Here is a 13,086-nt window from a genome sequence, read left to right on the forward strand (position 1 = left end):
TTACAACTATATAATGCTTGTAACGTCCCTCAAAATATGGCTGGTGCATAGTACAAGCTCAATAAATGGTTGCTCTTCTAATGTGATTGTCCTAATCAGATAAATAAGAATAAGGTGAAATGAGCTTTACTTAATAGGAGAGAATCAAAGTGTTTAATACATGACTGTCTTAAAACTTCGAAAAATAGCAAAGAGGTTGCACTTAAATCCCGAGAAACCTGGTAGCCAAAGCAGTGGGAAATATGATCACAGCCCATGCACAGAACATGAAAACATATCAGTTGTCTGGAAAAACCCAGAATTTCCTGACACAGAAGCTTGAGAGAAATTTTAGGATACGGACAATGGTTTGGGAAGTGGGTCACTTTCTCAACCAAAGCCCTCAAATGAGTAACAAATGTTCTAGAACCATCTCTCATTGTCATAATTTCTCTCATGGGCACAATACCAAAACCAGGTTTGGGGAGAAAAAAAAAAAAACAAACACCCAATTCTATAAGGATGAACAAAATGAACTGCAAGTGGCATTCTGATTATTTCACTTGACCCAAAGGCAACATTCAAACATCGACAAAAATGAATGAACACATCCTTTATGCCTTTGCTTCCCCCAAAGAGGGTACAGATGCCCCAGAATGTGTGCAAAAACAACCCAGAAGGCAAGAAGAGAAAATATTGCAACTTCCAGCTGCATTTATTTTTATCCAATCCTACTCTGTTTCTATTTGTTTCACAACATAAGCATTTTCCTAGTACTCCATCCATATAACCTATTAATAAATGAATGTACCAGCATTGGTCAGATATGTTCAAAAGTGTTTCTTTTTAATTTATATGATCAAAACACATTGTGGGCCTCTGTTTCAGTTAATCATCCATAAATAACTGAATTTCATTTTTGCCTCATTTCATCTTTTAATGAAAATTGCAAAACAGGCCACTAAGGCTAGGTACTCTGACCAGAGCCTATAAGGTTTTCATTTTTTTGAGTTTCCCCTGCTTTGGGGAGACACTATGATAAGTGGAAAAGGCACCGATAATAGAGTAAAATACAGGGGTCATGTTCAAATACCACCAGGGGCAAATACAGGTGAGTGTCCCTGAGCTATAGGGAATGATGATGCCATCCCCACTGTATGTTCTTCACACAGTGCATGGATAGGGTGGTTGGCATTTATGTTAATGAGGGTGGTGCCCTAAAGTGGGTGTTTGATGCATAGTAGGTGCTCAGGGTAGGTCACTTGCATCTTCTTAAGTGTTCTTAAGGACTCGCCTGCTTTACCTCAGTCAGTGAGCCTCCATCTCACTCATCCCTGGGGTAGCTTCTCCCCAGAGAAATATTTGGCCAAATTTGGCTAACATAATTCCATTAAGGTGATCATCTCATCATGATATTGGGACTATGCTAAGATCTCTAAAGTCAATATTTTTAGAAAGCAGAGTTCCTATCAGGTAAAAATTAAACACTGTGCTAAGGTAATACTCGGTTCTCTTCCTCCCCCTGGAGTGAAGTTCCCTAGTTTATTGTAAAGAGCGCTGAGTGAAACAGAAGCTGTCTGCATACACCACTGGCTCTAATATGCAGGGTCTGTCATTGTAATATGATGGCTAGTGGGTGGCCTCTGATGTCCAGGGTCTGATTTTCAACCCCCAACTCCAGCATACACCCACTGTGTAATCTTAGGTCAGTCAATTTACCCCTCTGTGCCTCAGTTTCCTCATCTGCAAATAGCACCCACCCTATAGGGTTGCTGTGAGAGTAAAATGGCATACCATTATGGAGTACTGAAAATAAGTACTTACTAAACAGTCAACAAATATTAGCTGTTATGATCAGTGATTCCGTCTCATTCCCTATGTAGAGTGTTCATGCTGAAAATGGATTTTTTTTTGTGTGTGTGGCGGGGGCGGAGCTGCTCTCAGAAGGGAAATTCCAAATGGGACACGAACATGTGAGAGCATCTTCATCCAGGGCTTTGGGGTGGCTGATTTGGAGCCACCTCCCCTCAATGGTTTCCTCCTGGATCATGAACAAAAACCACCCTCCTATTTTTCGGGATTTCTGGTCAACAAAGTTGCTGTACTGACCACATGGACATCTGCTTCCTCTAGCACATTCGGTGCTTCTAATCTTCATCCCTACCACATGTGTTGTTAAGGATGACATGAAGCAGGGGCCCCTTTCTCTGTCCAGCCGTCTGGACCACAATCCCCATGCCACACAGGCATGCTCTCTTCCTTTCCAAACCTCACCCCAAACTTTCCATTTTGCTGCACGTCATGATGGGGGCTCAGCCCTGCCCGTTTGGACTCTGTGTATTTCTCCTGCTTCTCGACTCTTCTTGAAATTATGTTGGAAGCCTCTCTTACTTCACTCTTTGTAATTTTTCTTTTGCTTAGCTTGACAGTATTTACAGGCAGTTATTTCAAAAGGCTTCTAAATAACCCTTTGTCTTTTTCTACTGGGACCAGGATTAGGAAATATTATGAATATGAAATAAGAATTACCCTTAATGGCCAATTAAGTGTCTTGGTGCTGGCTTCATGGAGCCCCACATGTTGGAAATCCAATGGGCATTCACATCCAGGTCAAGGGCTGGGCCACAGTGATCGGTCAAGACACTTCATCTTATAGAACTCAGCAAATTTTGGAGGAAACTTTTAAGAATGTCACATTTTCTTGGGGCGCCTGTGTGGCTCAGTCGGTTGAGCATCCAAATCTTGATTTCAGCTCAGGTCAGGATCTCAGGGTTGTAAGATTGAGCCCCAGGTCAGGCTCTGTGCTAGGCATTGAGCCTGCTTAAAATTCTCTCTCTCCCTCTGCCCCTGCCCCTGCTCACTCTCTCTCTCTCAAAAAAAAAAAAAAAAAAAAAAGAAAAAAAGAAAAAGAGAGAATATCACATTTTCTTTAATACCATAATAGTAATTTCTATATCAAAGCCTTCCCAGTCTGGATTCTCAAACCCCAATATTCTAATTAGATAATTAATAAAGATTCAGAAGCTATGTGAGATTGAGACTTGAGATTCAAATCCCCGGTACTAGCTGAGAAAGGCCGAGGAAGGTTTTCCACTTACTGAGGCTTGGTTCTGTGTCTGTAGAATGGGGATAGAAAAGTCTATGTCACAAGACCGGGGAAGGATTAATGAGAGGGTCAGTAAGGGGCCCAGAACCACAACTGGCATATAAAAGGTGCCTAATAAAGAGTTATAATTATTTTCAATAGCTCAGGACAGTATGATTTATTTTCCTGCCATGAGTCTGTACTTTCTTCCCTTCTGACTGGGAATTTATGAGCTCAGTGTCCTGACACTGGTTAGCTCATGCTGACCAAAAGCTATGATCAACAGTTATAGATGTCTATACTTGAAATCAAGAAAATAAATTATTTTGGAGCGTTCAGTGGAGTGAATCTTTCACATGATGAAACCCATAGGTGAAAATATTATACAAGTGAGCAATGACAAGTGGGTGTTGGAGTTTTGGAGTCTCTGTCTGACCACCAGCAAGCCTTTGAACTGCTCGGAGATTTGGATTCATCATCTGAGAATGCTGACAATATATTGTGCCTTCCCTAGGGTTATTGTGGTGGAGAACATTGAGATAGTATGTAACGTTCCTAGCACTGGCCCAAGACACAGCAGGCTCTCCACAAATGATCAGTTTTCAGCTCTCCCTTTGTGGCAAAATGGCGGGAACCAGCGTTCTCTCCCTGTATTCTCTCATGAATGCACACATGCCTGGGAAGGAGTTTTCTTCCTGAGAATGACAGCACCATATATCATTAGTAACAGGTGATTAGGTTAGACTGCAAGCCTGGGTTCAGAAGATTCAGTGCCTGCTCTCATAGATCTAATTAATCTCACAGCGCTGTCCTGACTTCCTAAATAGGAGGCCGCTCTCAAAATTCCTCCAGAAAGTGCATTTCGTTTTGTTCTCCCACCCACATTTTTAACGTTTAAAATGGACTTTGTTAGCTGAGTTTATCCCGGCATCCTCCACTGGCCACCAACTCGCCTCTTATCCTAATGGGCTTCTTAAATCCTCATGAAGCTTTTTATTTGTGTCCATCAGCATCCACCATCTCCCCTTTCTGTCCTTGAGAGAAAAGTGCTTCTGAGAGCTGGGGTGGGGTAGAGGGGGAAGGGGGAGGGTGCCGGGGGGAAAGCCTCAGAATTATCCTGGCTGAATTTGGTATTTTCTCCAATCTTTGATCTCGGATGCAGGAAAGTGTCAGCCAGACCAAAGTCATTTTATATATAGGGCTGCATAAGTGAAGTGGAGGGACTTCATGGTTAATTGATTAAATAAAATGTTCCAAAGAAGGTGCAAGATCAAAGGACCACTCTCTGGTTTTATATTTCTCTGGGGTCCCACAGGCCGTGTGGGTGACACAAATGACCTTGGGCGTGAGAGTATTCAGAGGCTGATGTTTGTTTGTTTTATTCCAAAATGCGATTTGTGTTTCCCAGGGCTGCCTGGTGACAGGTTGTATTGTGGGCTCCCCAGGGCCCCCGGTCTGTGTTCAGAGGGGGCCTCATCTGGAACAGCATCCATGGGCGGGAGGGCATGACCTTGTCATGTTGCCACCAGCACCTCTTTCTGCCAAACCCCAAGGAAACAGACTCCATTATGTTACTGGAAGGCAAAGACCACAGTCTTCTCGCTCTCTTTTTTTCTTATTTCCAGTAAGAGTCAAGGAAAAGTTCACAAAGTGCACGGTCAGTGCCTGGCATGGAGACAAAAGAGAGACCAGAAAACTTCCCATTGTCCCAGCTGTCCTGATAAGAGGGGCAGGAATCTGCTGGGCAAACACTTGTGTAAAGGTCCTCCAGTTACAGGAAACTTAGCCCCGAAGGAAGAAGCCATGGGAGAGGAACCTGCCGGCCAGAGGAGCATCACACACTGCCTTTGGTGCCACGGAGCAGAAGCCATGGAGTTGCAGCTACCAATTATCAAGTGGCTACTGTCTATAGGCACCAGCTCTAGGTGCCACAGACCCCTGGCAAAGTCTCATCTGACCTCCTTCACGGCAGACAGAATTGATGCCAGGTGTGGGGGTGGCTCCCCTGAGGTCACACAGTTGGGGCTGAGATTTGAACCCACGTTGGTCTGGCTCTGAGGTCCACGGCTCCTTAGTGTCACCCTGTGCGAGGCTGAGTTGTGTCCACCAAAGATTCGTATGTTGAAGTCCTAACCCCAGGACCTCCAAATGTGACGTATTTGGGGATAGGGTCTTTAAAGAGGTATGTAAGTGAAAATGAGGTCATTTGGGGGGGGGGGCTCCTAACTTGATATGACTGTTCCTTACATAAAGGGGAAATTTGGAAGAAAGACCATGTGAAGGCATGAGCAGAAAAGGGCCATCTGCCAGCAAGGCAGGGAGGCCCCAGAAGAAACCAATCCCACTGACACTTTGATCTTGGACTTCCAGCCTCCTGTAGAACCGTGAGAAAATAAGTTTCTGTTGTTTAAGCCACCCAGTCTGTGGTACTTCGTTATGGAGGCCCCACAGACTAATACGCACTCCTAGACTCCATTTGGTTTCCCACTGGAACAACCCAGAGAGACAGGTGCTAGAGAAATGCCCCCTCCTACTTGTTCTGTGTAAGACATGCACAATGAAGTTATCAAAGACTTGTTTATTTTAAGGTACTTGAGTATATTTCCTGCTGAGACAACATTGGCTCTTGTATGGGGAAGGCCTGATCATAATATGGGACATGTTGGGTGAGAATTTTACATCCTTTGAGAAGCTTTCTATAACCCTACAACTCCAGAATAATTGAGATGAATCTCTCTCTCTCTCTCTTCTTTTTTTTTTTTTTTGTACCTGAAGACCTGGTGCATGCCTCCTTCTTGGAAATTAGTGCCCTTTCCTGCAATTACTCATTTAACTCATTTAACTCATTAGGTTAATACAGTTAGTTCAGCACGGATTAAGATTCTTACTCTGGAGTCAAGGAAACCTGAGCTCACATCACAGCTTTGGGGCTTCCTAGCTGGGAGACTTTGAACAGGTCAGTTTTAATTCTTCAGATGTTAATTCCCTGGACATAATATGGATAGATAATAACACCTATCACATGTGGCTTCTATGAGAATTCAGATAAAACGTGTACCACGTTGAGCAAAGCACACGACACGGTGAGCACTCAGTGTAAGACTTTTAGGGTTAATTGTTATTTTTATTATTTTATCATTACCATTAATTATTTGAATAATAATATACTGAGTGACTTCAATATTCAAAGCACTATGATGGATGAAAATTAATAAAATATTTCTTACTCTTAAATTCCTGTTTGCTCAGGCTGCTACAACAAAATACCATAGACTGAGTAGCTGAAATAGCACACGTTTATTTCTCAAGAGTTCTAGTGCCTGGAAAGTCCAAGGTCAAGGTGCCAGCAAATCGGGTTCCTGGTGAGGACTTGTTTCTTGGCTTGTAGATAGCTGCCTCCTCACTGTGTGTTCGTATAGGCTTTCCTCTGCGCATGCATGGAGAGAGAGGGAGAGAGAGACTGAGAAGGAGAGAGAGCTCTCTGTTTTCCTCTTCCTCTAAGGGCACTAATCCCATCATGCCGGCCCCATCCTCATGAGCTCCTCTGATCCTAATACCACCCAAAGGCCCAGCTCTAAATGCCGTCACATTGAGGGCTAACGCTTCAACATGGGGAATTGAGGGGACACAGACATTCAGCCTGCAATAGTTACTAAAACTAAAAAAAAAAAAATTATATCATCCACACCTATGCAGAATAATACAATGAAAACCTCAATATACTATTATCTATTAACCTTTTACTATAAGTGTTAAATTTTCTAAAATCGAACACACAAAACATTTCCCATTTTTACTTCAACTTTTTGCAGGAGGCAGCAGGGATAAACATACTCAGTAGAGATCTATTTTCTTGGAAAATGCAGGATTATTTGGCCATAAGACTAGTTACACTGGCAAAGAGACAACAAGTTGAGACATCGCAGAACATACCAACTAAAAAAAAAAAAAAAAGAAAAAGAAAAAAAATTGGCAAGCCAGGGCTATCCATACCAGTCTCTATTTTGATCAGAGCCTAGGATTATTGTTCGCCTGTTTCTAGACTATGCCTTTGCTGGTAAAGTCTTCAACTAAACATTTTAACTAGTGGTTAAACAACTGAATTTTCAAATCTGTGAAGTCACTGCCTCTTCCCAACCCAGAGACAGGGAGGCAGCTCTCCTGTCAAAGGCTCGCTGGTGAATTCCTGGGGGTTGATCTTTCAGCTCACAGAGCTATTCATCATTTTAGTGAGCATCCTCGGAGGGGGCCCCCGGTGATTTACATGCTCTGGATAAATTATGATGCCTCTCATGATGTTATCATCATTTCGGCTCACAGATTTGAACACTTTCTGGGAGAGGACTTTTTTCACCCTTTCTTAAATGATGAACAACTCCCAGACAGATTATATTGTAGTTGTCAAGTAGAAGGATATAGGTATGTTTTCTCAAAGATAAACAACTCAGCCACCACAGTTCGTCGGCCTAGCAACAGGAAAACACTGCCCTCTGAGAGTTCCCTGTTTATCCCACCTGGAAAAGATCGTCCAACTTGCATGGTCTTTTATTCTTCATCTATCTAATGATGAATTTTCTCCCATAGTTTTAGCAGACTATTCTATCTCTATCAGGGGATGACTTAAATAAAGCTAAAAAGTCTGCTTCTCTCTTCCAGTAAATCCACAAGGTATCAGTGCTCAGCTTTCACCTCATTTGACCTTGAATGGACTGGGCTTTGCCTTCAACCCTGTCCACAGACCAGTTAATGGAATGGGCATTTTCCTCTTCTCAAGTGTATCTTGTAAGATTCAAGTGGCTTCCATGGGTGTGCACATCTCATCAAAATCTTTTGAAACTAGACCATAAACTTTCAAAACAAGTATGGCAGGTAAAATAATGCCACAAAATGCCCATGTCCTAATCCCTGGGAACTGTGAATGTGTTATGGTACCTGGCAAGGGAGAGTTAAGATTGCAGATGGAATTAAGTTTGCTAATCAGCTGACCTTGAAATGGGAAGAATATCTTGGATAATCCAAGTGAGTCCTTTGTAATCCCAGGGGTCCTCAAAAGTGAAAGAGGGAGATAGGATTATCTGTTTAGAGTGATGGGATTTGAGAAAGATCTGATGGACCATTGCTGGCTTAAAAGATGGGCAGGCAGGGCGACCACAAGCCAAGGGAAGTGGGCAGACTCTAGAAGCTGGAAAAGGCAAGAAATTGAATTTTTCCCTCAAGCCCTGGGAATGGAACACAGCCCTACCAACACCTTGATTGTAGCCCGGGGAGACACATATGGACTTCTGACCCTCAGAACTGTGAGATAATAAGTTTGTGTTGTTTTAAGTCACTGTCTGCCTTAGGAGACAATGTTTTAGTTGTCTTCCACGTCCAAAACCCAGCCCAGTGCTGGCCCCTGGCAGCTACTTAGTGAATATTTGCTGAATGAATGAATGGTGTCCAAATGTCACAAAGCAAACTCCCTCTCTCTTTCAGGGACTCTGCTCCCGCAGCTCTTGGGTGCTCTCTGTAGATGCTTCTAGTTCCCCTTTCCCCTTGCCCAAGGATTGCATACCATGCCCTGAGCCTGGTGAGCCAGTCTGCTCCCTCTGACATCTCAGCCCCCACCCCCAGATTCCTTTGATGACCCATCATTACTTTATTTTATTTATTTGGGGGAGGCAGAAAGAGAGGGACAGGGAATCCCAAGCAGGCTCCATGCCCAGAGCGGCTCCATCTCACAACCCTGAGATCATGACCTGAGCCGAAATCCAGAGTGGGACGCTTCACCTCCTGAGCCACCCAGGAGCCCCGACCCATCGTTACGTGAAAGGGAAGTGTCAATGCCGTTCTCACCTCTGTAGCCTCATTCCTACTCTGCACTTCACACTTGGTGTTCAACACCCCTAAGATGCCAGGGGTTTCCAAACACACCATTTGTTTCACACCTCCATGACACATACGCTGAGCTTTTTGGTGGAGGCCAGAGGCTGAAGAGGGAATTTGGGTTTGATTTTGTTTTTGTGATGTGTATAGCCTTATTCTCTTGGTTCGTTGGTTCGGGCCACTGACTCATATTTGTCCTTCAAATCATGCAGTGCGTCCAGGAGACTTCTTTGACTCTTTAGATACAATTGGCTCTACCTTTACACTTCCTTATCGTGGTTATTGCTGATGGAGGGCTCACTGTGTGACTACGCTTCCTCCTTTTCTTCTCACTCATGTTAGTGTCTACAACCTCATGTCCAGTAACAATATCTTTTACGCAGCAGGCTTTCAATCACTACGTAATGAGTTAATAAATAAGTGTTATTTAGGAATCTAATCTTTGGAATTTTAAAGCAAGAAGATATTTACCTCTATATAAGGAAGAACAGACATAATTTTCACGTAGGACAGAAAAACAAACAAACAAACAAACAAGCAACTGTTATACTTTCCTGAAATGGGAAGACATTTCACTTTATTTTTTAGTAGTATGTATTTTTTTCACTAATGCAAATCACCAGTATATTGTTAGAAAAATTTTGTTTAAGTGTTTTCAGTTGTGAAATTGGGGCTGAATTGCTTAGAGTACGGTATTGAATACAGAGTAGATGTTTTCTGTGATTAAGATTTTGTGTTGTATGCTTTTGTTTAGTAAAAAGGAAAGTAAGAGGGGGGAAAAAAGGATTCCTAAAGCTAGGAAATTGTGTTTAATGGAATCAGTTAAAACTATCGGTGTGTAAGAGCAGGTTCTGAGAAAAACATTACCTCTAATAGTTCTCTTATATCTGTTAAAACCTCTTTGAAATAAGTACAGGTTGAGAGGAGGAGGTTAAGGTCAAGTTTATATAAGTGAATCACCTGACTTGATGATTATTTTGGCTGTCCTCATGATTGATTTCTCTGTGTCATTCAGAATTAATCAGGAGAAAACTCAGGTAATCAGATCAGCTGAGCCCAAGTCTGGTTCAATGTCCATATGTGACATGGCTAAGGAGTTATTTTCTTCGCATGCCATGTCCACTGATCATCAACCAGAAGGGGAATTATTGGGTTTTCCCCATGGAACTGTGATTAAGGAGGGAGAAGAGACTGAGTTTTAGCTGCATTAGAGCATAAAGGAATCAGCAACTATGCACTTTGCAAATGGTCGATATCACAGAGCCTTTTTTCAGGATATTGTGGGTCCATAATTTGAAGCTAGAGTCCATAAGGTACCTCCTGAGTGCAGTAGGCAGTACGTCAGTCTCAGAGAGTTCATGACCGCATTATTTTCAGTGATGTAAATATTCCTGTGGATTTAATTATTTTATGAGCATTTATTTTATTTAATTATTTTATGAGCATCTCTTCATTAAAGGAGAATCATCCATGAATCACCTAAAATGAAACTGTTCTTAGTAATATCACTTAAAATGAATTTTGTATTAAAGGAGGCCCTTGCCTGAGTAGCGCTACGGTTGTCATACTTAGCAAATAAAAATACAGGGCACCTTGTTAAACTTGAATTTCAGATAGACCACAATTTTTTTTTTTTTTAGTACAAATATGTCCCATGTATTACATGAGACCTACTTATGGTGAAAAAAAAATATGTGTGGTTTATCTGATATGTAAATTTAACTGGACTTCTCTCTTTTATCTGGTCAACTTCACAAGTACCCTCTGGAACATACTCTTTAATATTTTTAACTGTAATCTTAGCAGCAAGTATGTGAACCCAACTAAATGCCCTTATAATGACCATATTTAATTATCTGATTAGTGGAGTTATAATTTAAAGGAAATAAATATGGATGAAGGTTCACATGTGTTTACTGAAAAGTTAGTAAGTAGAATTTGGAAAGATGATGACACTAAGTAATGACTCTGGGAATTGCGCTGGAAAAATTTATGACAGGCATGTAGTCCTTTGTATTCCGTTTGATAAATTAGATGGGATCACTGCCATACACTGAGAAGAAAAATACACTTCTTGGATATTTTGGTAGCTATGATGATCGAGTGAACTTTTTGAGGAAGTGTGGGGGAGACGCAGCAGTGTAAGGTTGGAGTTCATCAGAATAGCAATTATCCAAGTGGGTCAAATCCTTTTTTTTCTTTTTAGGAAAATAGATTTTGATAATTGAAGTCCAGGAGGGAACCACCTGGTTCATCCAAAATGACCTTCAAAATACAAATACCAAGGGATTTATGTCATTTTTATACTCTGTATCCCCAGTTAATGGCTCTTCTCTAGATTATTTGGGGAGTAAACAGCTGGCTCTTATAATTATTATTATGGGATTTGAATTGATAAAGAGAAGACACTGCTCTCCTAAACATTTCTTATGCACCTTCACAGGCAACTTCCGCCCCTTCACAGGCAACTTCCGCCCGGGCCCCCTAGCTATCGGTCACTGCTCTACTTTTTACCATAGGCTGGCTCTATAGAACTGAAAAGAGGCCAGCCAAAGAGCCAGATACTTAGCCAGTCATCTGGATATTCTGTTTACAGGATTCCACGTATCGTTTTTTTTTTTTTTTTTTTAAACATCTGGGTCTTTGGCCATAATCAAGTAAGTTGTATCTTTTTTTTTTCATTGAGACTATTTGGCCTCGTAAACACAAAGACATAAATTCACAAGACCAAAGGTGCTAAAAGCATTATCAGAGGAATCCCTTGCTTCTCAACTGGTTAATGCCTAAATTAAGACTTCTAAATAGCAGTGCTAGTGACATTTTAGACCAGACAATTCTTTGTTTGGGGGGTGTCCAGCGCATTGTTCAGCGTTTAGCAGCCTCTTGGCATCTACCCACTGGATGCCTTGAAGGCCCTTTAGCTCCCGGTCGTGACAACCCAAAAGGCCTCCAGACATGGCTGAATCCTCCCCCACCACCACCCCAGGGAGGACAGTTGAGAACCACTGGGCTAAACTATCCAATAGTGATAGCTTTATGCCTATACCATCTAGCCTGGGGGGTGGCAATAAAGTCGAGTCTAGGGATCGTAATAGAACCACAGGAAGGGGAAGAGGCTGGGGTAGTGGAGAGTAGAAGCAGGCGCAGTAAACTGGTAATGGCCCTAGCTATTTCGTTCACTCATTCATTCATCAGTCTTCATTCATTCATTCATTCATTTGCCCATTCAACACATCTGTACTGAGGGCGTACAAAGTAGAAATAGAGCACACTTACTGTCCTGAGGGCTGGGCATTCAGAACGAAGCCAAAATAAATTCTTTGCTTTCAGGGAGCTTGTATTCAAATGGAGTGTGGCGGACAATAAATAAGAAGATAGCTGAAGTATCTGGTATTAACCGCAATGATGAGAAGTCATGCAGGAAAACGTGGCAGGGCTTAGTCAGGGTCTGGTCAGGGAAAACACAGCGGCCATTTTAACGGTAAGAATGGCGTACGGGGAATGGATTAACAAGCTATTGGAGGATGACGGGGCTATAAATGTGGAATGAGGACACTGAGGTCACACACACAAACTGGCCCAATGTGGACAGGAGCAGCAAACCAGCAAAAATGGGCCGGTGGCCTCCCCACCTCAGCTGCCTTGCGGCCTCCCTCCAGCACCCTCTAACGATGGAGTTATATAGGGAGCCAGCCAGCATAGGGAACGGAGCCCCAGCTTCACAAAGGAGACTATGGAAGGGGGATTGAAGCTGAGACAGAGCCTCAGAACTAGAGTAGGGAGGCTACCATTTTATATAGGGTTCCTTGGAGCCTACCCTAGCCTGCTTCGGAGAATGTCTTGGTCATTTTTCTCTGCTCATGGATGCACTCCAGATGAACCACCCACCGTTCTATAAACTCCTTCAAGGCAGAGGCAGCCTGTTTATCTATTTCATGTTATCACAAAATGTTTGTCAAGTGAATGAATGAATGAATAAGTGAAGTGATGCCTTTAACACAATGTTACTGTCATTTTTTCTGAATTACTTCATTTGATAGCTACCTCAAATTTTTAACTGTTAAATTTAAAATGAAACACAAATGTCATCATGGAAATTAAGCAATAGAGCTGAAATATTACTGGCCTATACCTGTTAAGATTGTGACATTAGCAAC

The 13,086-nt window shown here is 42.3% G+C and overlaps 1 long non-coding RNA gene across 1 annotated transcript; it reads right to left on the reverse strand.

Annotated features, from left to right (window-relative positions):
• Nucleotides 1-6,353: 6,353 nt before the first annotated feature.
• LOC113924281 lies at nt 6,354-12,806 on the reverse strand. Its single transcript, XR_003520620.1, has 3 exons — nt 12,747-12,806; nt 12,206-12,377; nt 6,354-6,491 (listed from the first exon to the last, which is right to left on the reverse strand). It is a non-coding gene; the product is annotated as an uncharacterized LOC113924281 (long non-coding RNA).
• Between the last annotated feature and the right edge of the window lie 280 nt (nt 12,807-13,086).

The sequence above is a fragment of the Zalophus californianus genome, chromosome 2 (genome assembly GCF_009762305.2).
Source record: "Zalophus californianus isolate mZalCal1 chromosome 2, mZalCal1.pri.v2, whole genome shotgun sequence".
In the NCBI taxonomy this organism is placed as follows: Eukaryota; Metazoa; Chordata; class Mammalia; order Carnivora; family Otariidae; genus Zalophus; species Zalophus californianus.